The 27692-nt window shown below is 44.5% G+C and overlaps 1 long non-coding RNA gene across 1 annotated transcript; it reads left to right on the top strand.

The window, feature by feature from the left end:
• Positions 1–7687: 7687 nt before the first annotated feature.
• Positions 7688–18412, top strand: LOC115460221. The gene is made up of 4 exons (XR_003940423.1): positions 7688–7698; positions 10658–10661; positions 17647–17653; positions 18276–18412. It is a non-coding gene; the product is annotated as an uncharacterized LOC115460221 (long non-coding RNA).
• Positions 18413–27692: the final 9280 nt, after the last annotated feature.

Raw genomic sequence — 27692 nt, 5'->3', positions numbered from 1 at the left:
TATCCACATGTTTATTCATGCCTTCAAAGAAATGAAGCAAATTGGTGAGGCAAGACTTCCCTCAGCTGAACCCATACTGACTCTGTCCCATTAAACCATGTTTGTCTACGTGTTCTGCAATTTTATTCTTTATAATAGTTTCCACTATTTTGCCCGGCACCGATGTCAGGCTTACCAGTTTATAATTTCCAGGATCACACCTAGAACCCTTAAAAAAAATCAGCATCACATTGGCAACCCTCCAAGCTTCAGGTACTACGGACGATTTTAACGACAGGTTACATATTACTAACAGCAGATCAGCAATTTCATTTTTGAGTTTTTTGAGTACCCTTGGATGTATGCCATCTGGTTCAGGTGATTTACTACTCTTTAGTTTGTCAATTTGGCTCAGTACATCTTCCAGGTTCACTGAGATTTCTTTCAGTTCCTCCACATCATCACCCTTGAAAACCATTTCTGGCACAGGCAGATCTCTTACATCTTCTTCCGTTTAGACAGAAGCAAAGAATTAATTCAGTTTCTCAGCTATATCCTTGTACTCCCTGATCTCATAAGTACATAAGTAATGCCACACTGGGTAAAGACCAAGGGTCCACTGAGCCCAGCATCCTGTCCACGACAGCGGCCAATCCAGGCCAAGGGCACCTGGCAAGCTTCCCAAACGCACAAACATTCTATACATGTTATTCCCGGAATTGTGGATTTTTTCCCAAGTCCATTTAGTAGCGGTTTATGGACTTGTCCTTTAGGAAACTGTCTAACCCCTTTTTAAACTCTGCCAAGCTAACCGCCTTCACCACTTTCTCCGGCAACGAATTCCAGAGTTTAATTACACGTTTGGTGAAGAAACTTTTTCTCTGATTAGTTTTAAATTTACTACACTGTAGTTTCATCGCATGCCCCCTAGTCCTAGTATTTTTGGAAAGCGTGAACAGACGCTTCACATCCACCTGTTCCACTCCACTCATTATTTTATAAACCTCTATCATGTCTCCCCTCAGCTGTTTCTTCTCCAAGCTGAAAAGCCCTAGCCTCCTTAGTCTTTCTTCATAGGGAAGTCGTTCCATCCCCGCTATCATTTTAGTCGCCCTTCGCTGCACCTTTTCCAATTCCACTATATCTTTCTTGAGATGCGGCGACCAGAATTGAACACAGTACTCAAGGTGCGGTCGCACCATGGAGCGATATAACGGCATTATAACATCCTCACACCTGTTTTCCATACCTTTCCTAATAATACCCAACATTTTATTCGCTTTCCTAGCCGCAGCAGCACACTGTGCAGAAGGTTTCAGTGTATTATTGACGACGACACCCAGATCCCTTTCTTGGTCCGGAACTCCTAACATGGAACCTTGCATGATGTAGCTATAATTCGGGTTCTTTTTTCCCACATGCATCACCTTGCACTTGCTCACATTAAACGTCATCTGCCATTTAGCCGCCCAGTCTCCCAGTCTCGTAAGATTCTTCTGTAATTTTTCACAATCCTGTCGCGAGTTAACGACTTCTGAGCTCTTCACCTGCTTCAAGTCCTTTGCTCCTTTGTACATTGGGAGAGCAGTTTCCAGCACTCAGAAGAGGGAGAAAGCGGCCTCTGTAAAGCAGATACTGGTGGGTGACATTACTAACTGTATTGTTATTTGAATGTGTGCTGCCTTCTGAGCTCTTCACCTGCTTCAAGTCCTCTGCTCCTTTGTACATTGGGAGAGCAGTTTCCAGCACTCAGAACAGGGAGAAAGTGGTCTCCGCTCTCCCAGTTACTACTTATGGCTCCAGTACACTTTCTCTTCTTAGTACTGTCCCTTCCTAGGATTACCATATGTCCGGATTTACCCGGACATGTCCTCTTTTTGAGGACATGCTGGGTCACCTCCACCTGTCCTTCCCTTAGTCCATTCTCTCAACCCTCCAACCCCTGCCTCCTTTTTTTCCTTTTCTGAAATCACTGAAGAGGAAACTACATATCTTCTTTCCTCCTCGAAACTAACTACCTGTTCCTCTGATCCTATTCCGACCCATCTACTTAACGCTATCTCTCCTACTGTCATCCCTTTTATCTGTCATATCCTCAATCTTTCATTTTCCACTGCGACTGTTCCTGATGCTTTCAAACATGCCTTAGTCACACCACTCCTTAAAAAAACCTTCATTGGACCCTACCTGTTCTTCCAACTATCGCCCCATATCCCTCCTCCCTTTCCTATCCAAGATACTTGAACATGCTGTTCACCGTCGTTGCCTTGACTTTCTTTCATCTCAAGCTATTCTTGATCCACTTCAATCTGGCTTTCGCCCCCTTCATTCAACCGAAACAACGCTTGCTAAAGTCTCCAATGACCTGTTCCTGGCCAGATCCATAGGGCTCTATTCTATCCTCATCCTTCTCAATCTATCTGCTGCTTTTGACATTGTTGATCACAGCCTACTCCTTGATATGCTGTCCTCACTTAGATTTCAGGGCTCTGTTCTTTCCTGGTTTTTCTTCTATCTCTACCAGCGTACTTTAGTGTATACTCTGGTGGATTCCTTCTCTACTTCTATCCCACTGTCAGTTGGTGTACCTCAGGGATCTGTCCTGAGGACCTCTCTTCTTTCTCCATCTATACTTCTTCCTTGGTACTCTGATCTCATCCCATGGTTTCAGTGTCATCTTTACGCTGACAACTCCCAGATCTACCTCTCCACACCAGAAATTCAGCAGGAATCCAGGTCCAAAGTGTATAAGCCTGCCTGTCTGACACCTGCTGCCTGGATGTCTCACCGCATCTGAAACTAAACATGACCAAGACTGAGCTTCTTATCTTTCCACCTAAACCAACCTCTCCTCTTCCCCCATTCTCTATTTCTGTGGATAACACGCTCATCCTTCCTGTCTCATCAGCTCGTAACCTTGGGGTCATCTTCGACTCCTCCCTCTCCTTCTCTGCACATATTCAGCAGACTGCTATAAAACCTGTCATTTCTTTCTCTATAATATCACCAAAATTCGCCCTTTCCTTTCTGAGCACACTACCAGAACCCTCATCCACACTCTTATCACCTCTCGCTTAGACTATTGCAACTTGCTTCTCACAGGTCTCCCACTTAGCCATCTCTCTCCTCTTCAATCTGTTCAAATTTCTGCTGCACGACTAATATTCCGCCAATGTCGCTATGCTCATATTAGCGCTCTCCTCGTCACTTCACTGGCTCCCTATCCATTTCCGCATACAGTTCAAACTCCTCTTATTGACTTATATGTGCATCCACTCTGTAGCTCCTCAGTACCTCTCCACTCTCATCTCTCCCTATGCTCCTCCTTGGGAACTCCATTCACTGGGTAAATCTCTCTTATCTGCACCCTTCTCCTCCACCGCTAACTCCAGACTCCGTTCCTTTTATCTTGCTGCACCATATGCCTGGAATAGACTTCCTGAGCCGGTACGTCAAGCTCCATCTCTGGCCGTCTTCAAATCTAAGCTAAAAGCCCACCTTTTTGATTCTGCTTTTAACTGCTAACCCTTAGTCACTTGTTCAGAACCTTTATTTTATCATCCTCACTTTAATATTCCCTTATCTCTTGTTTGTCCTGTTTATCTGTCCTAATTAGATTGTAAACTGTGTCGAGCAGGGACTGTCTCTTCATGTTCAAGTGTACAGTGCTGTGTACGTCTAGTAGCGCTATAGAAATGATAAGTAGTAGTAGTAGTAATTGGGGGGGGGGAGGGGCAGGTCTTCTGTACGTGTATCCTCCTATACCTCTAGTGGGGAAAACTGTTGAAACTCAAGCAAGATTGCGGAACCATGATTCTGATTGCGCAGTACTGGCTGTGGCAAATTTGGTTCCCTCTTCTTCTGGAATTATCCTCCGAACCATGGTGGAGTGTTTTCCGACACTCAACATGCAGAACAAGGGGTCACATCTACATCCCACCCTCCAGTCTCTGGTTCTCCCAGCCTAGAATTTGCTTCTTTGGTCTTGCGGAGGGTGTCTCCCAGGTCTCTCTGGTTCCAGTAAAGATTTCACTAAGAGGTGTTACTCTTTTATGTTTAATATTTTTTATTATTATTTGCAAACTTTAACAGGTATAATAAACTGTCAAGTTAAACACAGCCATAATAGTCATACAGATATAGTCATTTCAAACTTACAATCCAATACAGTCTGACTTACTTAGACCTCAAAGCTTAAATAAGGCAAAAGAAGAAAAGGGGGGGAATAGGAATTAGTGAAGTTTAACAAAAATCAAATTATCAAATAATTTATCCATATTTGGAGTCGTATTTCTCTACATTTCTTTTAACTCTGAGTCTGTTCTACTTCCAGAAAGGATTTAAGCTGATCAGGAACATAAAAAACATATTTTGTCTGATTAAGCCTTATGAGACATTTACACGGGTAAGCCAAGAGGAAAGTTCCCCCTTTATCAACAACTTTTGACCTCAGAGAGAGAAACATTTTTCTTTTTTCTTGAGTTGATTTTGTCACATCGGGGTAAAGCCAAATCTTTTGACCTGCAAAAATATGATTAGTTGATTTAAAATATAATCTCATAATTGCATTCAGGTCTTGCTGAAAAACAAAGGACACCAACAGTGTCCCTCTTTCACTTGCATCATCTATAGATTTCTCCAAAATAGCTGTGACATTTTGTAAATTATTTGAAATCTCTCCTTCAACCTTTTTCATTGTGCTAGGTATATAATAAATCTTATTTAATGGAGGAACTACTTCCTGTGAATAATTCAAATTTTCTTTCAAGAATCTAACAAACATATCAATTGGAGATACACCCAACAGTCTAGGAAAATTTAAAACACGTAAGTTCAATCTCCTATTATAGTTCTCCATTTGTTCAATCTTCCTTCTAATATCCAAATTATCCTTAATCACAGCCACCTTGAAATCTACAGTCTGCTTAGTCTCTTTCTGTAAGGCCTCAATTCTTGTGGAAAAATCTTGCTTGGCCATATCCAGGGAGTCTTTCACTTCTTTCACGTGTAAATTTAAAGATTTTACCTCTTCTGAAGAGCGTCCCAAGGCTTTCTCAATATCTAAGAGCTTCAGCCAAATCCTGTCCAGATTTACCTCTGTGTCTCTTCCTGCAATCGCTGTTGTCTCAGCTCTACCGCGTTCCCCTATGGGCCTCTCTGAATCGCCCCTTCCGGGCTCCAGGGTAGACCCCGTACGGCTGGCAATCGTTGCAGGGCACGGAGGAGGTGTCGAGCATGGCGGGGAAAGAGATATTTCAACTTCCAGCGGGGGGATCGCTTCACCAATTCCCTCCGTCAAGGAATCCGCACCGCCTCGTTGAGAAAGAGCGGGGAAGAAGCGCTCGAGTCCTTGTCCTACCGGTGTGGACGTTCCCGAAGGTAGGGGAATCCCTCGGAGCGTCGCCTTACGCTTAGTATGCGGCATATCACCAGGAATTTGTTTAGTTGGAAGGAAAGGGTCAGAGCTCACTTCCAGCATGTCCGCTCACGACGCCATCTTGTCCCCCCGGTGTTACTCTTTTAAATGGAGGAGGTTTGCCATCTTGGTGAGAGCAAGGCTCTAGATCCCGTTACTTGCCCTACACAGACCCTGTTTGAATACCTTCTACACCTATCTGAATCTGTTCTCAAGACCAACTCTGTAAGGGTTCACTTTAGTGCAATTAGTGCTTATCATCAACTTGTAGAAGGTAAGCCCATCTCTGGACAGCCTCTAGTTGCTCGCTTCATGAGAAGTTTGCTTTTGTCAAAGCCCCCTGTCAAACCTCCACCAGTGTCATGGGATCTCAATGTCATTCTCACCCAGCTGATGTTCTTTGAGCCACTGAATTCCTGCCATCTGAAGTATTTGATCTGGAAGGCCATTTTCTTGGTGGCAGTTACTTCAGCTCATAGGGTCAGTGAGCTTCAGGCCTTAGTAGTGGATGCATCTTATACTAAGTTTCATCACAACAGAGTAGTGCTCCGCACTTCTAAAAGTGGTATTGGAGTTCCATTTGAACCAGTCGATTGTCTTGCCAATATTCTTTTTCCTGATCTCATACCCATCCTGGCAAAAACAGCTTGCACACCTTGGATTGCAAGAGAGCATTGGCCTAATACATGGAGTGGACAAGGCCCCACAGACAGTCCGCCCAGCTTTTTGTTTCTTTTGATCCCAACAGGATGGGGGGTGGGTCGCCATCGGGAAATGCACAATTTCAATTTTGTTGGCAGATTGCATTTCATTCACTTATGCCCAGGCTGGGCTGGCCTTGCAGGGTCATGTCACGGTTCATAATGTCAGAGCCATGGCTGCATCGGTAGTCCACTTGAGGTCAGCCTCCATTGAAGAAATTTGCAAGGCTGCACGTGGACTTCAGTTCACACATTCACATTACATTACTGCCTTGAGCAGCATACCCGATGTGACAGTCATTCAGGCAGACAGTGTTGCAGAATCTGTTTAGGGTCTAGAATCCAACTCCACCCTCTTAGGCCCATTTTATTATGTTCTAGGCTGCACTCTCATTCAATATCGTATATAGTTTCAGGTTAATCTGTGTTATGTCCTCGCCATTGCGAGGCCCAATTGACCAACGTTTGTTGTTTTTGATGAGCCTGGATGCTGGGGATTCCCCACTTGTGAGAATATAGAAGCCTGCTTGTCCTCGGAGAAAGCGAAGATACTAACCTGTAGCAAGTATTTTCCGAGGACAGCACACTTTATATTTTCACAATTTTCTCCCACCTCCCCTTGGAGTTGTCTTCATTGTTCTTTTACTTTATTTTATTAAACTGAAGAGATCGTGTTTGCGCGACGAGCAGGAAGGCACTCGCACATGCACGGTGGAGCATGGCTCAAGCTCGAGAAACCTCTCATTTAGCTTGGTAAATACTGGACCTGGTGACACAGATCAGCATCACCGACGTGTGAGAATATAAAGCCTGCTGTCCTAAGAGAATATGTGCTTCAGGTAAGTATCTTCGCTTTTGTAGCACCGGTGTGTAACCCAGCAGTAATCCTGCCTGGTTACCGCTGAGTTAGCGCAGGAGCCCTTACCGCCTCCTCAATGGGTGGCAGTAAGGGCTCCCCCCCCCACTGAATTTGCCGTGCGGCAAGTGCTTTACTTTATACATGGCCATTTCCTGAAGAAAAGAAAGACCTACCCTTTTACTTGCTGCGGTAAAAGGGTGCCTTGGCACACATCAAAAACATACGCCAACACCAGCGCAGGCCCCCTTTTGCCGCAGCTTGGTAAAAGGGGCCCTAACAGCGTAAATAATAATGCTAGTTTCCGGGGAACTGTTATGTTGGGTGTAATGTTTAAGAGGTTTTATTCAAATTGCAAACGGCAGTAGTGGAGCGACAAAATAAAAATAAGATTATGTAAACTGCTTGATGACCGAGGGGTAAAAGGGGCGATCAGGGAAGACAAAGCCATAGCAGAGAGATTAAATGAATTCTTTCCTTCGGTCTTGATTATAGTCGTGGCTGCTGAAATGATAAATGTTTTCCATTTACCAAAAGCTCTATCCATCCAACCTGTCCAGGATGTATCAACGCCAGAGTTCTCTGCCAATTCTTGCGACAGTGAGGTTAAGCCTTCTAAAGCTCTGGTAATTGATCCATCTGGAGCTGTATTGTTGGGGATAAAGGTGCAACACTGGGTGCCTATCTTTTGGCACACCCCTCCATCCGCTGCTAGAAGTTGGTCAAGAACTAATCTATTTTCCAACGTCATCCGGCTAGTGGCGTCTAATTGTGTTGCAATTCCTTGAACTGCATCCCTAGTGTAATTCACAAATCTCTGCTGATTGTAATATATATAGTTGATCCAATCAAGATTCTTATTGATAGTCGCCCACCAAAAGAAAACTGATTCAAATCCTGCAGCTACCTGGTTTCTGGCTTTAAACTCATCAGGAACTCCTCTTGGAACTCCAATAGCATCTATATAGACCCGATCATCAAAAGATCCAGGCATTGCATTTCTCTTCACTCGTGAGGAAGAGCTGCTATGAGGAGGAGGCAAGGATGCTATAATGATCGGAATGACCAATTTGACTAGGGCACATCTGCCTGTCCAATTGTTAGGAAGTGTATGGCGGATAGTGCGGGTTCCACAGTACCACCATATGTCTGCTCTAGCTTGTGATATGAAGGTGATGGCCACTTAGGCGTGTTAAGCTATCTGGGAGGACGAGTGACTGGGACGGTGATGTTTGACGTGGCTAAAGTAGTATGTGTGGGAGGAGGAGCGTCACTAGCAGGAACCAAAGAATAAAGAGGAGGGGTGGGTCGTAATTCAAGCAAGGCAATATTATCCCCAAAAGTAGTTGTACGATTGGGGACAATATGGACCGAGCTACTGATAGGATTGGGAACAGTTGTAGAATACAAAACAGGAGGATCAGTGAGGAAAGGAGTAGTTGCAGAGGTTTCAATAGGCTCTGGAGGATTGCCAGTTGAAATTTCTGTAGTGCCAGATGTGTCTGCCCAGGGGGTGGGATGACTGGTGGCAGCGGGGCTGATCTTTGAGATCGTTTGGGGGGATCTATATCCAAACGGGCGTGTGAATGTGGTGTACTGTTGCAGTTTTGTGTAAGATGCTGTAGTAGGTAGTGGAGCAGGAGTAGATGCAAGTACAGAAGCAGTTGCAAGTACTGCTGGGGTAATTGCAAGTACAGAAGTAGTTGCAAGTACCGTAGCGTTTCCGGCTGGCAAGGTAACGTTGCCAGTGGGAAAGGCTGTAAGTGTGATCCAAAGGTCAAAGAGGTTACTGTCAGCAGTATAGGGAAACAAGGTAGTGAGAAACAAAACCAAACCTATACACAGTATGATCATGCACACGAGTCCAACAGCAAACAGTCTGGCAGATGGGAAGCAGAAGAAGAGGGTGTATAGATATAACACGTTACAGCAGAGGCAACGCTTGGACGAGCACTGGTTCCGTGCTTGTCGTCAGAAATGGTGGCGGCTTCCAGATAATTGTCATCCAAGTCTTTGGACCAATGGGAATTTGTTTCAGATACCTGTTCAGAGTCACACTTATGTAGAAAAACAGTCTGTACTTCTGAAGTGCACAGTGGCGGAACTTGCTGTGGCATTTATCTGGCTTGATTTGGGAAGTACCGATGTAGAATGTCGAGCAGCTCACAGGTGTTGCCGTGCAAAATGTTTACTGTTGAAAACACAATGGACTCTCGTTCTTCCGGGGTCAACTGTCCTGCTAGGTTGCGGACTTGGAGGAGATCGTTCTGCCAGATTGCGGATTCTGATGAGGCGGATGCGAAGATCCACGTAGGGAAGTGGATGAACAGGAACTGTGGGAGGTGGAGGTGAAGAAGGCAACTCAATACTGGTTCAGATACAGGTGGTTGTTCAGATGGTGACTCTGGAGATTCTGCGAAGGCTTGGATAATAATGTCAGCCAGATCAAGGAGGTGTGATTCAGGAGAGGGGATAAGGTGGTTAGTCTTTGGTCAAGTTGATCAAGATGATTCAAAAGTGTTGGGTGCGTGGTCCGGTGGTCTCGGGCTCAGTGGCGGTGGGTGATGGAGTTCGTGGTGGGACTGGTCTCTCCAGTGACTGCTGTGCTGGAAACGGTGGCGGTGGAGCTGGGGTTCGTGGGAACATCAATGGGAAACAATCCAGGAGACCTGATGGGGTATTGGATAAGCTCGTATATCTTTCAGATGGACCCAGGATGTGTGGTCCTCCAGCTTTGCAGCTGTGGCTGACAGGGCTTCTATCTTGAAGGGCCCAACGTAGATCGGATCTCGCCAGGTCTTGTGCGTGTAATAACGCTGGTGCACCAGATCGCCCACTTTATAAGGGGGGGATCTATCGGCATCACAATCCCCTCTTCTGTCCGAAATGGCCCAAACACAAGTCTTCAAGTTGATACAAATACAGACATCAGATTCTGGTTTCAGCCGCACAGGGCTTCGCCGTCTGACAGAAGCTTTGGAGAGGACTCTCAAACTAAGCCAAAATCTCCCCTCTTTTATACTCTATCTTCTCCATAGAAGTGAATGGTGAGATACTGGAATGGGTGCTCCTCCAGGAAGATTTTGGGAGAGATACCAGTGCCAGAAATGGTATTCGAAGCTGACAAGTCAGAGAAAGTGAATGAAATTTCTATAAACCTAGCGGATGTAATGGGGCAATTTGACAAATTGAAGAGTAGCAAATCTCCTGGACCACATGATATTCATCCCAGAGTACTGATAGAACTGGCAGAACTATTGTTAGTAATATGTAATTTATCTCTAAAATCAAGCATGGTACCGGAAGATTGGAGGGTAGCCCATGTAACGCCGATATTTTAAAAAGGTTCCAGAGGGGATCCAGGAAATTATAGACCAGTGAGCCTGACGTCGGTGCCGGGCAAAATGGTAGAGGCTGTTATAAAGAATAAAATTACAGAGCATTTTCAGAAGCATGGATTAATGAGACAAAGCCAACATGGATATAGTGAAGGGAAATCTTGCCTCACCAATCTATTACACTTCTTTGAAGGGGTGAACAAACATGTGGATAAAGGTGAGCCAGTTGATATTGTGTATCTGGAGTTTCAAAAGGCGTTTGACAAAGTACCTCATGAAAGACTCCAGAAGAAATTGGAGAGTCATGGGATAGGAGGTAGTGTCCTATTGTGGACTAAAAATTGGTTAAAGGATAGAAAACAGAGAGTAGGGTCAAATGGTCAATATTCTCAATGGAGAAGGGTAGATAATGGGGTTCCTCGGGGGTCTGTGCTGGGACTGCTGCTTTTTAACATTTATAAATGATTTAGAGATGGGAGTAACTAGTGAGGTAATTAAATTAAATTTGCTGGCAACACAAAGTTATTCAAAGTTGGTAAATCGCGAGAGGATTGTGAAAAATTACACAAGGACCTTAAGAGACTGGGAGACTGGGCATCTAAATGGCAGATGACTTTTAATGTGAGCAAGTGCAAAGTGATTTATGTGGGAAAGAGGAAACCGAACTAAAGATCTGTAATGCAGTGGCGTAGCCAGAAGGCAATTTTTGGGTGGGCCAACGGGTTGTATGGGTGGGCATTAGAGTTGCCAACTTTTTTGAAAAAGAAAAAAACAGCAAACCTGATGCACCCATGCTCTGTCCCTACCCCACTCCCCATAACTTCAATGAGGGTTGCAGTGCAGGCTTCAGTGGCTGCAGGCCAATTTAGAGCTAAGGGAAGTACAATAGACTGCACTACTCAGCCCCACTGAGCCATGCTCCTCCAACACATATATGGTATTGAAGCCAAACACATTCTGCATCCAGAGAACCTCCTGGCCCTCCACCAACAATGGATACAGAGCACAGCAAGGACAATTCTCCATAAAACTCATCATTTAAAGAAATTTTGTTTTCCAGTGTAATCTCAATTACAGACATACTATAAATTAACTTTAAAAAAATCTATAAAACAAAGGTCACTCAGAACCTTGAGCAAATCTACCATGCCAACACTAACTTCCAAAAACAAAGATCCTACCTATGAAAAAGAAGTGCCTTAAATATTATAGTAGGGCCCTAAAATACAAATACATTTATCAGGAAAGCTGAACAAACCAAATTACTACAGAATGCTACATGGAAACTTCATGCTAACAGAATACCTCAGTCACACACACAAGACACAAATGCCAAATACAGAATAAGTGACCACAAACTCTAGAAATATAAATTAAATGGAAACCCCAAGAAACTAGACCTTGCATGTAGTACAACACCAGAGAAACAAGAAAGAAAGGCATTTGCTCCTGTGCAAAATATAAAGATGGCACATGCCAGGGATGGTGTTAGGGGATGCAACTAGGGCAATTGTGCTTGGTTCTTTGGCAAGAGAAAGCCTGCATGCTGGAAGCTGAAGGCGCAGCCTGGTAATGGACTTTGGGGTCCTTTCCTAGGTTTCTTTCCTGGACCCCAGCCATGTTTACCATCAACTTTGGCAAGATGTACATTCCAAATCCAACATATTATATTCACAACATTGAAAATAAAATATTTTTTATACCTTTTTGTTGTCTGGTCATTTTTTCTCAAATCATATTGGTCCCAGTCTCTGGTTTCTGCTTCCCTCTGTCTTCTCTTAACTCACTTGCCAGGATCTCCTATTTGACATTTCTTCTTTCTTCATGTCCATCATCCATCTCCCATCTCTGTTTTCCTATATTTCCTTGTTCATTATCTCCCCTGTGTTCATATCCCCTCATCCATCATCATTCCTCTGTGCACCTATGCACCCCATGCCCAGCATATCCCTTCTGCGTTCCTATTCTCTCCCTTGTCTGGTATCTCCCCCCCCCCCCCCCGTGCCCATATACCCCCCTCTCCAGTGTCCAGCATTTTTTCTCTATTCCATATCCCCCCCCCCCCCTTGGTCAGGCATTACCCCTCTGTGCCCATGTGCTATCCCCATACAGCATCTCACATTTGTGTCCCTGTCCCCATGCTCCCACCTAATGCCCTCATCTCCCTTCTGTATCTGTATACTTCCCTATGTCCCCTTCTCCCTCCACACCAATGTGTCCCTCTCCTCTCTGATCCCACCCCCCAACCAGCTTCTCTTCCTCTCTTTCCTCCCCTTATGCATCTGGCTCTTTCTCCCTGCATCTCTCTCCCTTCCCTCTGCATATCCAGCACCTCTCCTTCAGCCCCCCCCCACACACGTCCAGCATCTCTCTCCCTTCATCCAGCCCCCCTACATGTTCGCACCTCTGTTTCCCTTTCATCCAGCCCCCATACATGTCCAGCACCTCTCCCCTTCACTTCAACCCTTTGCATATCCAGCACTTCTCCCCTTTCCCTCCACCCCCCCTGCATATCCAGCACCTCTCCCCTTCCTTCCACCCCCCTATATATCCAAAACCTCTCCCCTTCCCTCCAACCTGCCCTCTGCAAATTCCAAAACCTCTCCCCTTCCTTCCACCTCCCCTCTGCAAATTCCAAAACCTATCCCCTTCCTTCCAACCTCCCCTCTGCAAAATTCCAAAACCTCTCCCCTTCCCTTCCAACCTCCCCTCTGCAAATCCAAAACCTCTCTCCCCTTCCCTCCAACCCTCCCCTCTGCAAATCCCAAATCCCAAAACCTCTCTCCCTTCCCTCCAACCATCTGCCCCTGGGAAGTTCCAGCACCCTTCTGTTCCCGCCCCTCCCTGCCTCCCCTTACTGGGCCAGCACGCAGCACCCCACTGACTTCCTCACCCTCTCCCACCCCTGCCGCAGCGCTTCATTTAATGTTGTCGGCGCTGATGTTACAGTTTCCCACCCCCGCGGCGGCGCTTTACACTTTACCTAACAGCAACGCTACAGATGCAGCGCTGATGTCCGAGTCCAACATCCTGCTCCTGGGCCTTCCATGCTGATGTAACCTTCCTGTTACGGAGGCGGGACGCGGAAGGCCCAGGAGCAGGACGTCGGACCTCGGACGTCAGCGCTGCATCTGTAGCGTTGCTGTTAGGTAAAGTGTAAAGCGCCGCCGCGGGGGTGGGAAACTGTAACAGCAGCGCCGACAACATTAAATGAAGCACTGCGGCAGGGGCGGGAGACGGTCACGATAAGGATCTGCTTCTGGGTGGGCGGGCGGGCCTGAGGCTAAACTGGGTGGGCCTGGGCCCATCCAGGCCCACCCGTAGCTACGCCCCTGCTGTAATGCAAGCTTTGTTCACCTGGAAGTGGAGGAGTAGCCTAGTGGTTAGTGCAGTGGACTTTGATCTTGGGGAACTGAGTTCAACTCCCACTGCAGCTCCTTGCAACTCTGGGCAAGTCACTTAACCCTCCATTGCCCCTGGTACAAAATAAGTACCTGAATATTTGTAAACTGCTTTGAATGTAGTTGCAAAAACCTCAGAAAGGCTGTATATCAAGTCCCATTTCTCCTTCTGCCTTGCCTCTGGGACAGAAGTAACTTTCTGAAGGAGTAAAATCTTTACTCCCCCAGGCAGAATTCCAGGCAAGAAAAACTCTGGCTACTAAATAGATATTAGACATAATAAATGTTTATTCAAATTGTCAAAGACACCAATCACAAATAAACTCCTAATACAGTATAATTTGTAGCAAATAAAAGTAGAGTTTTCCCTGGGAGCTGTCAATATGTCCACCTGCTAGTGTAGGCACATTGAGGCTTGCCATCCTCAGTTCTGTTTCCTCTTAAATACTTTTTTCTTCCTTTCTTCTATTCGTAATTATAATTACCCTTCCTACCTAATGAATATGCATCTTTCCAGAATATTCTGTTTCCTGTTATGAATCAGATTCTATCATTTAGTCTCTTATTATATTGGCAGTTAGGGCCTGTCATGCATATAAGCATAAGTTTTCATTTGATAATGGGTATGTTACCAAGTTACTACCCCACCCTCGTGCTAGGGCTATAGTTTTGCCCACACCCACTCACTTCTCCTTTTGATTGTTTATCTGGATACATACAGCAAGTGTCCTTAGTCATAGGAGTCTCTGGCTTAGTTGCTGACCACAAGTTAGCACAGGCCAAAATGTCAAACCACAAATTTCTACAGACTTAGAAAGGTATTTTTCAGAAAAAGCACATTTATATTCTTTTGCAACTCTTAAGGTCGCTCTCAGCTCAAAAGAAGCAAAATAGCTTATATTAAAATTAGAAATATGTATGGTTTGCACCTTTTTATTGCCTTTATGATATACAGGTTCCACGTTAGAGGCCACCGACCAAGAAAGGGATCTCGGCATCATGTTGGTATGTTGAAAGCTCTGCACAGTTTGTTGTGGCAGCTAAGAAAGCAAATAGAATGTTAGGTATTATTAGGAAAGGAATGGAAAACAAAAGTGAGGACGTTAAAATGCCTTTGTATCGGTCCATGGTGCGACTGCAACTCGAATATTGTGTTCAATTCTGGTCGCCGCATCTCAAAAAAGATATAGTGGAATTAGAAAAGGTACAGAGAAGGGTGACAAAAATGATAAAGGGGATGGGACGACTTCCCTATGAGGAAAGGCTAAAGCGGCTAGGGTTCTTCAGCTTGGAGAAAAGATGGCTGAGGGGATATATGATAGAGATCTATAAAATAATGAGTGAAGTGGAACAGGTAGATGTGAATTGCTTATTAACTCTTTCCAAAAATACTAGGACTAGGGGGCATTCAATGAAGCTACAAAGTAGTAAATTTAAAACAAATCAGAGAAAATATTTCTTCACTCAACGTGTAATTAAACTCTGGAATTCATTGCCAGTGGAATTAGAAAAGGTACAGAGAAGGGCAACAAAAATGATAAAGGGGATGAGACGACTTCCCTATGAGAAAAGGATGAAGCATCTAGGGCTCCTCAGCTTGGAGAAGAGACGGCTGAGGGGAGATATGATAGAAGTCTATAAAATAATGAGTGGAGTGGAATGCATAGATGTAAATCATTTGTTTACTCTTTCCAAAAATACTAGGACTAGGGGGCATGCAATGAAGCTACAAAGTAGTAAATACGAATCGGAGAAACGTTTTCTTCACTCAACATGTAATTAAACTCTGGAATTTGTTGCCAGAGAATATGGTAAAGGCGGTTAGCTTAGCAGGGTTTAAAAAGGGTCTGGACGGCTTCCTAAAGAAAAAGTCCATAGATCATTATTAAATTGACTTGGGAAAATCCACTGCTTATTTCTGGGATAAGCAGCATAAAATGCATTGAGCTTTTCTGGGATCTTGCCAGGTATCTGTGACCTGGATTGGCCACTGTTGGAAACAGGATGCTGGGTTTGATGGACCTTTGGTCTGTCCCAGTATGACAATACTTATGTACTTATGTAAACTTTGCAAGTAAGGTTGTTTTCATATGCAGGAAAGTAATGTATTTTAGATGAGATAATTAACTTTTGTATATACAAGAGAGTATATATCAAATAACAGTTGCTCAGTTCTCATTATTACATGAATCACAATCGGGATTTTGCCCCCTCCATAGTACTGAAACTGTGCTAATCACTCTCCTGGCCAAATTCAAGCAGGAAATAGCTACAGGCAAGAGCATACTTCTCCTCCAATTTGATATGTCGAGCGCATTCGACATGGTAAACCACAACATACTACTAAGACTCTTAGAGGCATATTTTCAAAGCACTTTGGGAGGCTAAGTTCCATAGGTTTCTATGGAACTTTGGGAGGCTAAGTGCTTTGAAAATGAGCCTCTTAGACTACTTCGGGATTGGCAGAAATATACTTAGCTGGATCAAGGGTTTTCTTGCCTCCAGAACATACCAAGTGAAATCAAAATTAAACATATCACCTCCTTGGAAAGCAGACTGTGGAGTACCTCAAGGATCACCACTATCACCAACACTCTTCAACATAATGATGATCCCACTGGCCAAGTCCTTATCAAAGCAAGGCCTCAACCCGTTCATCTACGCAGATGATGTCACAATATACATTCCCTTCAGATATGACCTAACAGAAATCACCAATGAAATCAAACTCGGTTTGAACACCATGGGCAAATTCTTTTCAACTGAAACTGAACACTGAAAAAACACACTGTCTTATCCTCTCGTCTCAGCATAATATGTACAGACCCACAACCTTAATCACCCCAGACCACACCCTCCCTATATCAGACAGTCTGAAAATACTCGGCGTCACAATCAACCGCAACCTCACATTCGAGAGCCAAGTGAACTTTACAACAAAGAAAATATTCCACTCAATGTGGAAACTCAAACGCGTAAAACCTTTCTTCCCGAGGGAAATATTTCGCAACCTTGTACAATCAATGGTACTAAGCCATGCAGACTACTGCAACGGAACCTATGTGGGATGCAAAGAACAACTTACAAAGAAACTCCAGACCGCTCAAAACACAGTAGCTAGGCTGATATTTGGTAAATCGCAATTTGAAAGTGCCAAACCCCTCCGAGAAAAAATGCAGTGGCTGCCAATCAAAGAACTTATCACCTTCAAAATCTGCACCTTGGTCCACAAAATTATTTACGGCCAAGTCCCAGGATACATGACAAACCTCATCGACCTACCAATCAGAAACATAACCAGTTCATCTCGAAAATACCTAAACCTCCACTACCCAAACTGCAAAGGACTCAAATACAAAGCAACCTACGCATCCAGCTTCTCCTATATAAGCACACAACTATGGAACACATTGCCAAAAGCTGTGAAAACAACCTACGACTACCTAAACTTCAGGAAATCACTAAAAAACTACCTATTCAAAAAGGCATACCCCACAGACCCAACATAGATACCTACACTCTGCAACACAGCAAAACCAAAGCTTGAAATGGACACTATATAACCTTTCCTTTTGTCAACCCCCATTGTACCTGACACACATATACCTTATTCGACCACAATATCACCTTGTATTTGTTTCTCTTCCGGACTTGGTAATTGCCTTTACGGTACTATGTAAGCCACATTGAGCCTGCAAATAGGTGGGAAATGTGGGATACAAATGCAACAAATCAATAAATAAAATAGTAAATTTATTTATTTTTATTACATTTGTACCCTGTGCTTTCCCACTCATGGCAGGCAATGGAGGGTTAAGTGACTTGCCCAGAGGTACAAGGAGCTGCCTGTGACAGGAATTGAACTCAGTTCCCCAAGACCAAAGTCCACCACCCTAACCACTAGGCCACTCTTCCACTCCACTCCACTTGTACCAGAGAGGTGATGTTGAAATAGCAATGTTGTAATAGTACACACTATAATTCAAAATATAATAGACGGGTACATAACATTTCAAACAATAATGTAAAAAGAGATCACTGAAAGCAATCAAAAGCAATCAGAGATATGTGTAGTTATCAAATCTATTAGATATAACATCAGTGTTTTATGGGAAGTTTAGCTTGTCAGAGAATAAATCGCGCTATATTCATTTTTTAATGAACTTTGATGAAGCGAGAGAAAAAATGATTTAATAATATACAAATGAAATAAGACATTTATTAAAATCATAAAATTCAATAAGCACTGAAGGTCTATAACAATAAAGAATGAGACAGTACATAGTAACATAGTAGATGACGGCAGAAAAAGACCTGCACGGTCCATCCAGTCTGCCCAACAAGATAAACTCATATGTGGTACTTTTTGTGTATACCTTACCTTAATTTGTATCTGTCATTTTCAGGGCACAGACCGTATAAGTCTGCCCAGCACTAGCCCCGCCTCCCAACCACCAGCCCTGCCTCCCAATCTCAGCTAAGCTTCTGAGGATCCATTACCTCAGAACAGGATTCCTTTATGTTTATCCCATGCATGTTTGAATTCTGTTACCGTTTTCCTCTCCACCACCTCCCGTGGGAGAGCATTGAACTGTGACTTGCAAACCACTCTATCTGCCATTCACAGTATTAAGGCACCTTGAAACATTTAAAACTGGACACTTGGCGCCCAAAGATGGGACCCAGTTTATAGAATAAGGTAGAGGTTTTCAACCCTGTCCTTGGGGCTTTCACGATATCACCATTGAACTCAATGGGGCTATCCTGAAAACCCTGATTGGCTGGATGTGCCCCGAGGACTGGGGGCACATTCTGAACAAATGTGGGACTTGCCCGTGAAACAGTATAGCAGAGCATAGGACGGTATTGAGTAATGCTGTTAGTAAAATGTATTGATAGTTGTTCAGTAACAACAGTTCTTCGTGAATTTAAGGAGTAATAAATGGTGAAAGCACTGCTGAAACAATAGGCTTAATTCTGGGGGTCTTTTACTAAAGCTTAGCTTCAGTTATCTGCAGCAGGGCCCAGCAGGGCCAATTTTATTCCTAAGGGCCTTGCTTCAGATAACTTGAGCTAAGCTTTAGTAAAAGACCCCCTCTATTTGTAAGAGATTTTACATATTTATAAGTATATAGCATTGCTAGGAAATATGTAAAGGAGAGCATTTAGACCTATCAAGCTATCAGAGCTATGAATAATTGAACTTCAGAAGCATAATAGAAATAGCAGTGAATAACCGGTGACATAATTATATTGTGAAAGAAGAAGCCAGATTGTACTGAGAATTAAGAGAACAATTGTCAGTCATGAGAAATAATAAAAAGCACCTCCAACATTCTGAAGCTGACTCCGTGGCTTCACTGAAGTGAAGGGTTCGTAAGGTTCGTCAGATTCGTCAGTCTGTCACCATCTCTCTTGGCCCCACCCTCACGTCAAAATGTGATGACGTCGAGGGCGGCGGACCTATCAGAGGCGCGAGGGCGGGGCTGAGAGAGATGGTGACAGACTGACGAATCTGACGAACCTTATGAACCCTTCACTTCAGTGAAGCCACGGAGTCAGCTTCACAACGTTGCAGGTGCATTTTATTACACTACACAGCTCCCTAATTTTGCAGTTGAACATCGCAGGGTAGCTGGAGGGGGGGGGGGGGAAGAGGGGGGGCAACAACCCTGGAACTGGGAGGGAGGGAGTGAGGCGGGGCAATGACCCTGGAGCTGGGTGGGAGGGGGGCGGACCCTAGAACTTGGAGGGGGGGGGAGAGGGCCGACCCTGCACCTGGGAGGGATGGGGGAAAACCCTGGAACTGGGAGGGAGGGAGGGAGGAGGCGGGGCCACCCTGGACCTGGGAGGGAGGGAGGGAGGGGGGGTCCCTGGCACACACTCTCATTCTCACACACACACTCTCGCATCCAGTCTCACTCTCTCTGTCATACACACTCACACATTCACTCTCTCTCTATCACACACTCACTCTCACACACACCCTGTAAAACACACACACTCCGAGGAAAACCTTGCTAGTGCCCGTTTCATTTGTGTCAGAAACGGGCCTTTTTTCCTAGTTTATAAAATAATAAAATCAAAAGATTCCAGGGTACTTATGGTAGTAAGGTTGTAGAAGATTTTCAGAGGGAGCCAGGATATGTTATAAAGGTGTTATTAAGATTTGAGTCCATCCAGGAACTGTTTCAAAAGTTTGGGATCCTCAAAGCAAGTGGAGTTGTGTACGGTGACCCTCATGAAAGCAGGGTAAAGTAATCCATATTGTGCTCCCATGGACTTGAGGCGGTCGCAAAGTGCAAGGAAACTCTTGCGTTTCAGAATGGTGGATTTGCTGAGATCTGGGAATGTCATTACTTTCTCGCCTTCGAAGGACAAAGGGGCAGGGCCGCCGAGGGGGGGGGGGGGGGGGGGAATTCCCCAGGCCCAGGCCTCCAAGGGGGGCCCGGCAGTGCAATTCCACATGCCCCCTCCGTCCACCACCGGGCCGGGCCCCCTGCATTGAAATCACATTGCCTCTCACCTCCATGTGAACACGCTGCAGGCAGCAGCAGATTGCCTCCCTGTTCAGACCTCCTTCCCTTCCTATGTCCTGCCCTCGAGGAAGTTACGTCAGACAAGGGCGGGACACAGGGAGGGAAGGAGGCCTGAACAACAGGGAGGTGGCTGACTTCTAATATCCGCTACCTTCGTTCCTGTACCTGCTCCGCCGAACGCATCTGGCAGAAATCTCGGGCCCCTGCTGATTTCTTACACTTTAAGTTCATGCTGACCTCCTTCCAATCTGCTCTTTCATGCGCTAAACAGGATTATTATATCCAACTGACTAACTCTCTTGGCTCTAACCTTCGACTTCTCTTCACCACATTGAACTCTCTCCTCAAGGTGCCCCCTCCCCCAACTCCCCCATCATTATCTCCTCAGACCCTTGCTGAATTCTTTCACGACAAGGTTCAAAAGATAAACCTTGCATTCTCTACCTCGCCACCTCTCCCTCCACTAGTCCGTTCCCCTCTCTTTCCTTCCCCTCATTCCCTTTCCTCATTTCCTGAAGTTACTATTGAGGAAACTACACTTCTCCTTTCCTCCTCAAAATGTACCACCTGTTCCTCCGATCCCATTCCCACCCACCTTCTTAATGCCATCTCTCCTGCTCTTATTCCTTTTATCTGTCACATTCTCAACCTCTCACTTTCCACTGCGACTGTCCCTGCTGCCTTTAAACATGCTGTGGTCACACCTCTCCTTAAGAAGCCTTCACTCGACCCTACTTGTCCCTCTAATTACCGACCCATCTCCCTCCTCCCTTTTCTCTCCAAATTACTTGAGCGTGCTGTCCACCACCGCTGCTTTGATTTTCTCTCCTCACATGCTATTCTTGACCCACTACAATCTGGTTTTCGCCCTCTCCACTCAACCGAAACTGCGCTTACTAAAGTCTCCAATGACCTACTACTGGCTAAATCCAGAGGTCTCTATTCCATCCTCATTCTTCTTGATCTTTCCGCTGCTTTTGACACTGCCGATCACAGCATACTCCTCAATACCCTGTCCTCACTTGGATTCCAGGGCTCTGTCCTTTCCTGGTTCTCTTCCTACCTCTCCCTCCGCACCTTCAGTTTTCATTTTGGTGGATCCTCTTCTACTTCTATCCCTCTGCCTGTCGGCGTACCTCAGGGTTCTGTTCTTGGTCCCCTCCTCTTTTCTATCTACACTTCTTCCCTTGGCTCATTAATCTCATCCCATGGCTTTTCCTACCATCTCTATGCTGATGACTCCCAAATCTACCTTTCTACCCCTGATATCTCACCTTGCATCCAGACCAAAGTTTCAGCGTGCTTGTCTGACATTGCTGTCTGGATGTCTCAACGCCACCTGAAATTAAATATGACCAAAACCGAGCTTCTCATTTTTCTTCCCAAACCCACCTCCCCGCTCCCCCCATTTTCTATTTCTGTTGATGGCTCTCTCATTCTCCCTGTCTCCTCAGCTCGAAACCTTGGGGTCATCTTTGACTCTTCTCTCTCCTTCTCTACTCATATCCAGCAGATTGCCAAGACCTGTCGTTTCTTTCTTTACAACATCCGTAAAATCCGCCCCTTTCTTTCTGAGCACTCTATCAAAACCCTCATCCACACCCTCGTCACCTCTTGTTTGGACTACTGCAACCTGCTTCTTGCTGGCCTCCCACTTAGTCACCTCTTCCCTTTCCAGTCGGTTCAAAACTCTGCTGCCTGTCTCATCTTTCGCCAGGGTCGCTTTACTCATAATACCCCTCTTCTCAAGTTGCTTCACTGGCTCCCTATCCGTTTTCGCATCCTGTTCAAACTTCTTCTACTAACCTATAAATGTACTCACTCTGCTGCTCCCCAGTATCTCTCCACACTCATCCTTCCCTACACCCCTTCCCGTGCACTCCGTTCCATGGATAAATCCTTCTTATCTGTTCCCTTCCCCACTACTGCCAACTCCAGACTTCGCTCCTTCTGTCTCGCTGCACCCTACGCCTGGAATAGACTTCCTGAGCCCCTACGTCTTGCCCCATCCTTGACCATTTTTAAATCTAGATTGAAAGCCCACCTCTTTAACATTGCTTTTGACTTGTAACCATTCGTCCCCACCTACCCTCCTCTCCTCTTTCCTCTACACATTAATTGATTTGCTTGCTTTATTTTTTGTCTATTAGATTGTAAGCTCTTTTAGCAGGGACTGTCTTTCTTATATGTTTGTGCAGTGCTGCGTACGCTTTGTAGCGCTATAGAAATGCTAAATAGTAGTAGTAGTAGGAGGAGGTGATCTGCTGCTGCCTGCAGTGCTTTCACAATGAGGTGAGAGGCACTGTGATTTCAATGCAGGGGGCCCGGCCCAGTGGCAGGTGGAGGGGGCAGGTGGAGGAGGGGCGGCAGCCTGGGGGGGCGGTGGCAGCCTCAAGGGCGGGGCCCCAGGGGCGGCCTTGCCCCAGGCCTGGCCCAGTCTCTCGGCGGCCCTGCAAAGGGGCTTTGCCTTTTGCAGGATATGCAGTGCTTGTGGATACCAAAGGATCTTGATGACAAATGGCACGGCAACTTCTGGTTAGGTTGACGTGAAGGAGGTGTGCGATGTGCGTGTTGTATTTCCAATGGCTTGTCGAATGAAATATCCAAAAGGTTGGGGATAAAGGACTCCAAAAATTTTATAGGATCAGTTCCCTGGATCCCTTCTCTGATCCTGAGAGTATGAATGTAGTTCCTCATAGTTTAAGTGCTTCTGTATTGGCCTCACAACATGTATCTAGAGCTTCCATGTGTATTTGAATCTGTGTTAATTGGTTGTTAATCTCTCCAACGTTGTCTTTGAGCTCCTGTAAAGTAGTTTGATTATCTATCATCAGTTCCCTGAAGAGATAGGAGTTCATCCATAATTGTTTTTAAAGAGATCTCTTCTCTTTGATCTGGCGCTATAATATCTGATGCATGCCACTCTTGTTTCTGGCACTTTGAAGCGGGAAGAGGAATATTAGCAGCATTAATCTTTACACCTTTGGAAGACATAATTTTAATTGAAGTTTTCCAAGCAGATTTTCCTGATTGTGAAGTCAGTTGGCCCGGGAAAAAAACAAGTTTCTGTTGTCTGGGACACAAGCTGTAATCTAGGCTGCCATCTCATCGGGCTCTCCGGTGCCCTCCAGATGCATTTATTTTTAACGTATAAAATTGTATTGTTGTTTCTTAGCCTAGTAGGTATATAGCAACAAGTTCTAGGTGATAGTTTTTATTATTATTTACAGAGTAGTTTCTTAACAATTTATTGTGCATCTAGCTCATTCAGAACTAGGGCTGGAATCCTGGGGTTATGAGCCATGATTTACAGCTAGCCATGGGATTTTTTGCTTCCTCATTTCACTTAGGGAGCATTTTACAAAGCTGTGCTAGTGGTTTTAGCTCATGGTAAAAATTAGCTAGCGTAAACGCTGAGACGCTCATAGGAATATAATGGGGCTTCTCAGCATTTACCACCAGCTGATTTTTACCGCGAGCTAAAAATGCTAGCGTGGCTTTGTAAAAGACCCCCCTTAGTCCATTTATTATAATGACCATGTACCAGACCTCTTTCCTGAACTGTGCAATCCATGGGCCGTATATCTGGTCACTAGAGGAGGTAATTTTATAAAGTATTTCCACATGCAAAATATGTTTAACATAGAAAACTGTACTATAAAATCATTTGGGTGTATAAATATATAAGTATGCATGAATGACAGGAGCACACATGTGTTATATGTCTGTGTGTAGGCATTCCTGAGGTGAAAATTGTGTGGAGCCAAGGCAAAGTTGCAAAGTGCGTTCACACGTCATAAAACACAGCACATTTTGTGTAAGTGCAAGCATGTAGTCTCCCTGTCTCAGAACAAGTGTACATTTGTGCATCAGCATTTGTGCATTATTGGGCCTAGTTCTAGACTGTTTTATAATGGATTTGAAAAAACTGAGGAGGTCATGTTGGAACTTTTGATTCACAAGTTGGTTCTTGCTCATGTTACATTTATTGTTTGCTGCTATTCAGGTGTTCTGCTTTCCCCCTGTGTACCACTTTACAAAGCGGGGCAGCACTTTACAAAACCAGAACACTCCAGTGGATTTTTTATTTTTTGTTACATTTGTACCCTGGCGCTTCCCACTCAAGGCAGGCTCATATGCGGCTTACATGGGGCAATGGAGGGTTAAGTGACTTGCCCAGAGTCACAAGGAGCTTCATGGTAGAATCCTGAAGGGAACTTTAAAACAATACAGGAACGTAAGACCTTTGAAGTCAGAATGATTAAATATTTTGACACCCACCAGACAGGACTTAACAAAGATCTGGGTTTTCTAGCCCATTATAAACCATAAAATTGTACTGCTTGTCACCCACCTGTCTCCATGCATATCTCCCTGTCCCTCATCCACCTGACTCTTCCTGTCTCTCACCTATCCACCCCCATCCTGTTAGACTGACACTGGAATGCTTTGATGTTTCACTTATATGTACTGTCATTTTACCAACATTTGCTTATTTCCGATCTGATGAAGAAGGGCAACCTTCGAAAGCTAGTCAAGAATGTGTAAGGTTTTGTCCAATAAAAAGGTATCATCTTATTTCTTTTCCATGTTTTATTTTTGTTTTAGTTCTATTGATTACCCCTGTGTACCATAAATAAAAGGTTAAAAAATATGTATAATATATATATTATATAGGGCATAAAATAAGAGTGGTTTTGAAAGTTTTATACAGTAGGTGCCATTTTATAAATTACCTCCAGATGTCACTGTAGTACAATTTATTTTATTTGATTCTTGCTATATCACCTTTCTCTGGTACAACCAAAGTAGTTTACATATTATATACAGGTGTTGTCTCTATCCCTAGTGGAATCACAATCTAAGTTTTGTACCTAGGCAATGAAAGGTTTACTAAAGTGCACTAAAAAATGGCTTGCGGTAATGTAGGCGCAGGTTTTGGGCGCGCGCCGATCCATTTTTCAGTGCGCCTATATAAAAGGTCTTTTTAAAATTTTTGGCCGAAAATGGACGTGCGGCAAAATCAAAATTGGCCGCGCGGTCCATTTTGGGTCTGAGACATTACCGCCAGTCATTGACCTAGCGTAAGTCTTGTGCGGTAACTGGGTGGTATTGACCTATGCGCGTCAAATGCCACTTGGCGCACGTCCGATATGCGCATCCAGAAAATAAAAATGAAATTACCGCACGAGCCAGGTGGTAACTCAATTTTAGCGCGTGGTTGGGCATGCGTAGACGCTTACGCGGCTTAGTAAAAGGGCGTTAAGTGACTTGCCCAGGTTTACAAGGAGCTGTAGTGGGAAACTGAACCCAAATCTCTTGGTTCTTTGGAAACGGAAATGAGGGCGGGACCACAGCTGAGAGAGAGTTTGCTGGACATGGATGGATGGATGGAGGGAAGGAAGTCAGGAAGGAGATGCCACATGGATGGAGGGGAGGGAAGAGAGGAGAAATGCTGGACATGGATGGAGTCTGTGTACTCTTATCTTTTAAAAATACTATAAATAAAATCACAAAAAAAGAAAGATTAAACAAACAAAAAAAACATAGATAAAACAATCCGTATCTCATACCCCTGGAGCATATTACTCATTATACAACCCTTCCCAATTATTACTTATCATGACAGAACATTCTCCTAAAACGGTTCCTTAAAAATGTAATCACCATTACATGATAACTTTGCTAGCGCTCGTTTCATTTGTGTGAGAAAAGGGCCTTTTTTACTAGTCTTCTCATAAAGTTCAAAAATAGCCTCCCTATTCAGACGGTACATGTCGATGACCTCTGTTTCATGCATCCCCTCCAATGAGACCTATGTGCAGTATTCACACTGCAGGTATACACGCTGCCGAGGCAGGGGCCTCAAGACCTGGAGTTCTCCTCCCTTGCCGGTCTCCGTCCTGTATTCCAATCTGCGCTTCTGCATGCGCGCGATAGCAGGCAAGCACTTTTGAGAGACCTCCATCACACATCTCTAAAGAAAAGTAGACAAAAGCACTTGAAACTACCGAAAAACTCTTCAGAGCATGCCTAGAAGAAGAAGTGGACAATAACTGTCTTCTGGGCTTGTCCTTCCGGCACTACTTCCGGAGAGAAAGGAGGTAATTTAGACATATATAACTTTTTTTTGCTCTGATGTGATCTAGCGTTATTTTGTGGTGTTGTTTTTTGTCTAACGCCATTCAACACCTCTGTTCATTGCGGCTCTATGTTTTGATCAACTAGGAGGAATAGGAAATGGCCTTATTTACATGAGATTGACTACATTTACATGCTATCTGTGCAAGTGCCTGGCGTGCTCGCTGTTTACGGCAGTAACCCCGCTGATCATCCCATGTTGGTGAGTGTGTGCGCAAGAACGGCGTTAATGCCTTTAGCGCTCACGTTGACTTAGATCATTGGCTCATCAGAGAAAGAGTATGGGCTGTGATGAGGGAAGGGAGCTGGGAGAAGTTCACATGATCTTGGAGAGAGGAAGAAGAGCATGAAGAGAGGGCACAAGCTGCAGAGGGAAGAGGAGCTAGAAGAGATGGAAAGTAGCTGTGTGGGACTGGAAAGAGAGGGGCCTGAGAGAAAATGAGAGAACATAAGAACATAAGAATAAACCATACTGGGTCAGACCAATGGTCCATTTCCCACAGTATCCTGTTTCCAGCAGTGGCAATCCACTATGTTCAAATAGTCCTACAAAACCCCAAGTTTCCACCTCAGTCCCCTTGCCAGATCAATATGCCATCTATATATTTTCTGATCAGCATGCTGGCAACTGTAAACATATTGTTCCTCAAACTGTGTCATATATAAACATGCCAAAGAGGGGGCCACAGTGGCCCCATTGCCACCCCCTTAGTTTGGAGATAGAATTGATCCTCAAACTTGAAATAATTTCGTTTTACTACCATCAATCCCATTTGTTCTAACATAAGGATTTTTGCATCCGTCAATGAAGATTGATGTAATACTTTGATAGTATATGCAATGCTGCTTGCTGCTGATACTCATATAATGCTTTTACATCTAAGTTGACTAACAACCATGGAGCGCCCTGCGGTGCCCAAGAGTATGTAATGTGTCATATATTGAGTGGAATCCCTAATAAAGAGCTAGTCACTGTACAAATGGTTTAAGAATAATATCTATATTGGGACAATGGTTCCAATAACGAACCATATCCAGCCTACAATGGGCTGACGTGGAGGCACTCCATGGACTTATGCACCTTGGGGACAAAATATATACAGTATAAGTACCTGGGGGTTCTGTACACTTAAAAATTGCCGTTCTTTCTTGTAATTAGGCCTATTGAAAAGCTGGTTCTATGTCCCATTACCTCCTTCTGAATCTCCCTTGTAGGATCCTGAGGCAAAAAACTATAAAATTCCTTGTCCAACAATTGTGTATATGCTTTCCTATCATACTGGAACTTGTTCTGACAACCACTCCACCTCCTTTGTCCACT

This window comes from Microcaecilia unicolor, chromosome 1 (assembly GCF_901765095.1).
Source record: "Microcaecilia unicolor chromosome 1, aMicUni1.1, whole genome shotgun sequence".
NCBI classification, from domain to species: Eukaryota; Metazoa; Chordata; class Amphibia; order Gymnophiona; family Siphonopidae; genus Microcaecilia; species Microcaecilia unicolor.
The sequence above is the reverse complement of the archived record's forward strand: the minus strand, read 5'-3'. Positions and strand labels throughout refer to the sequence as shown.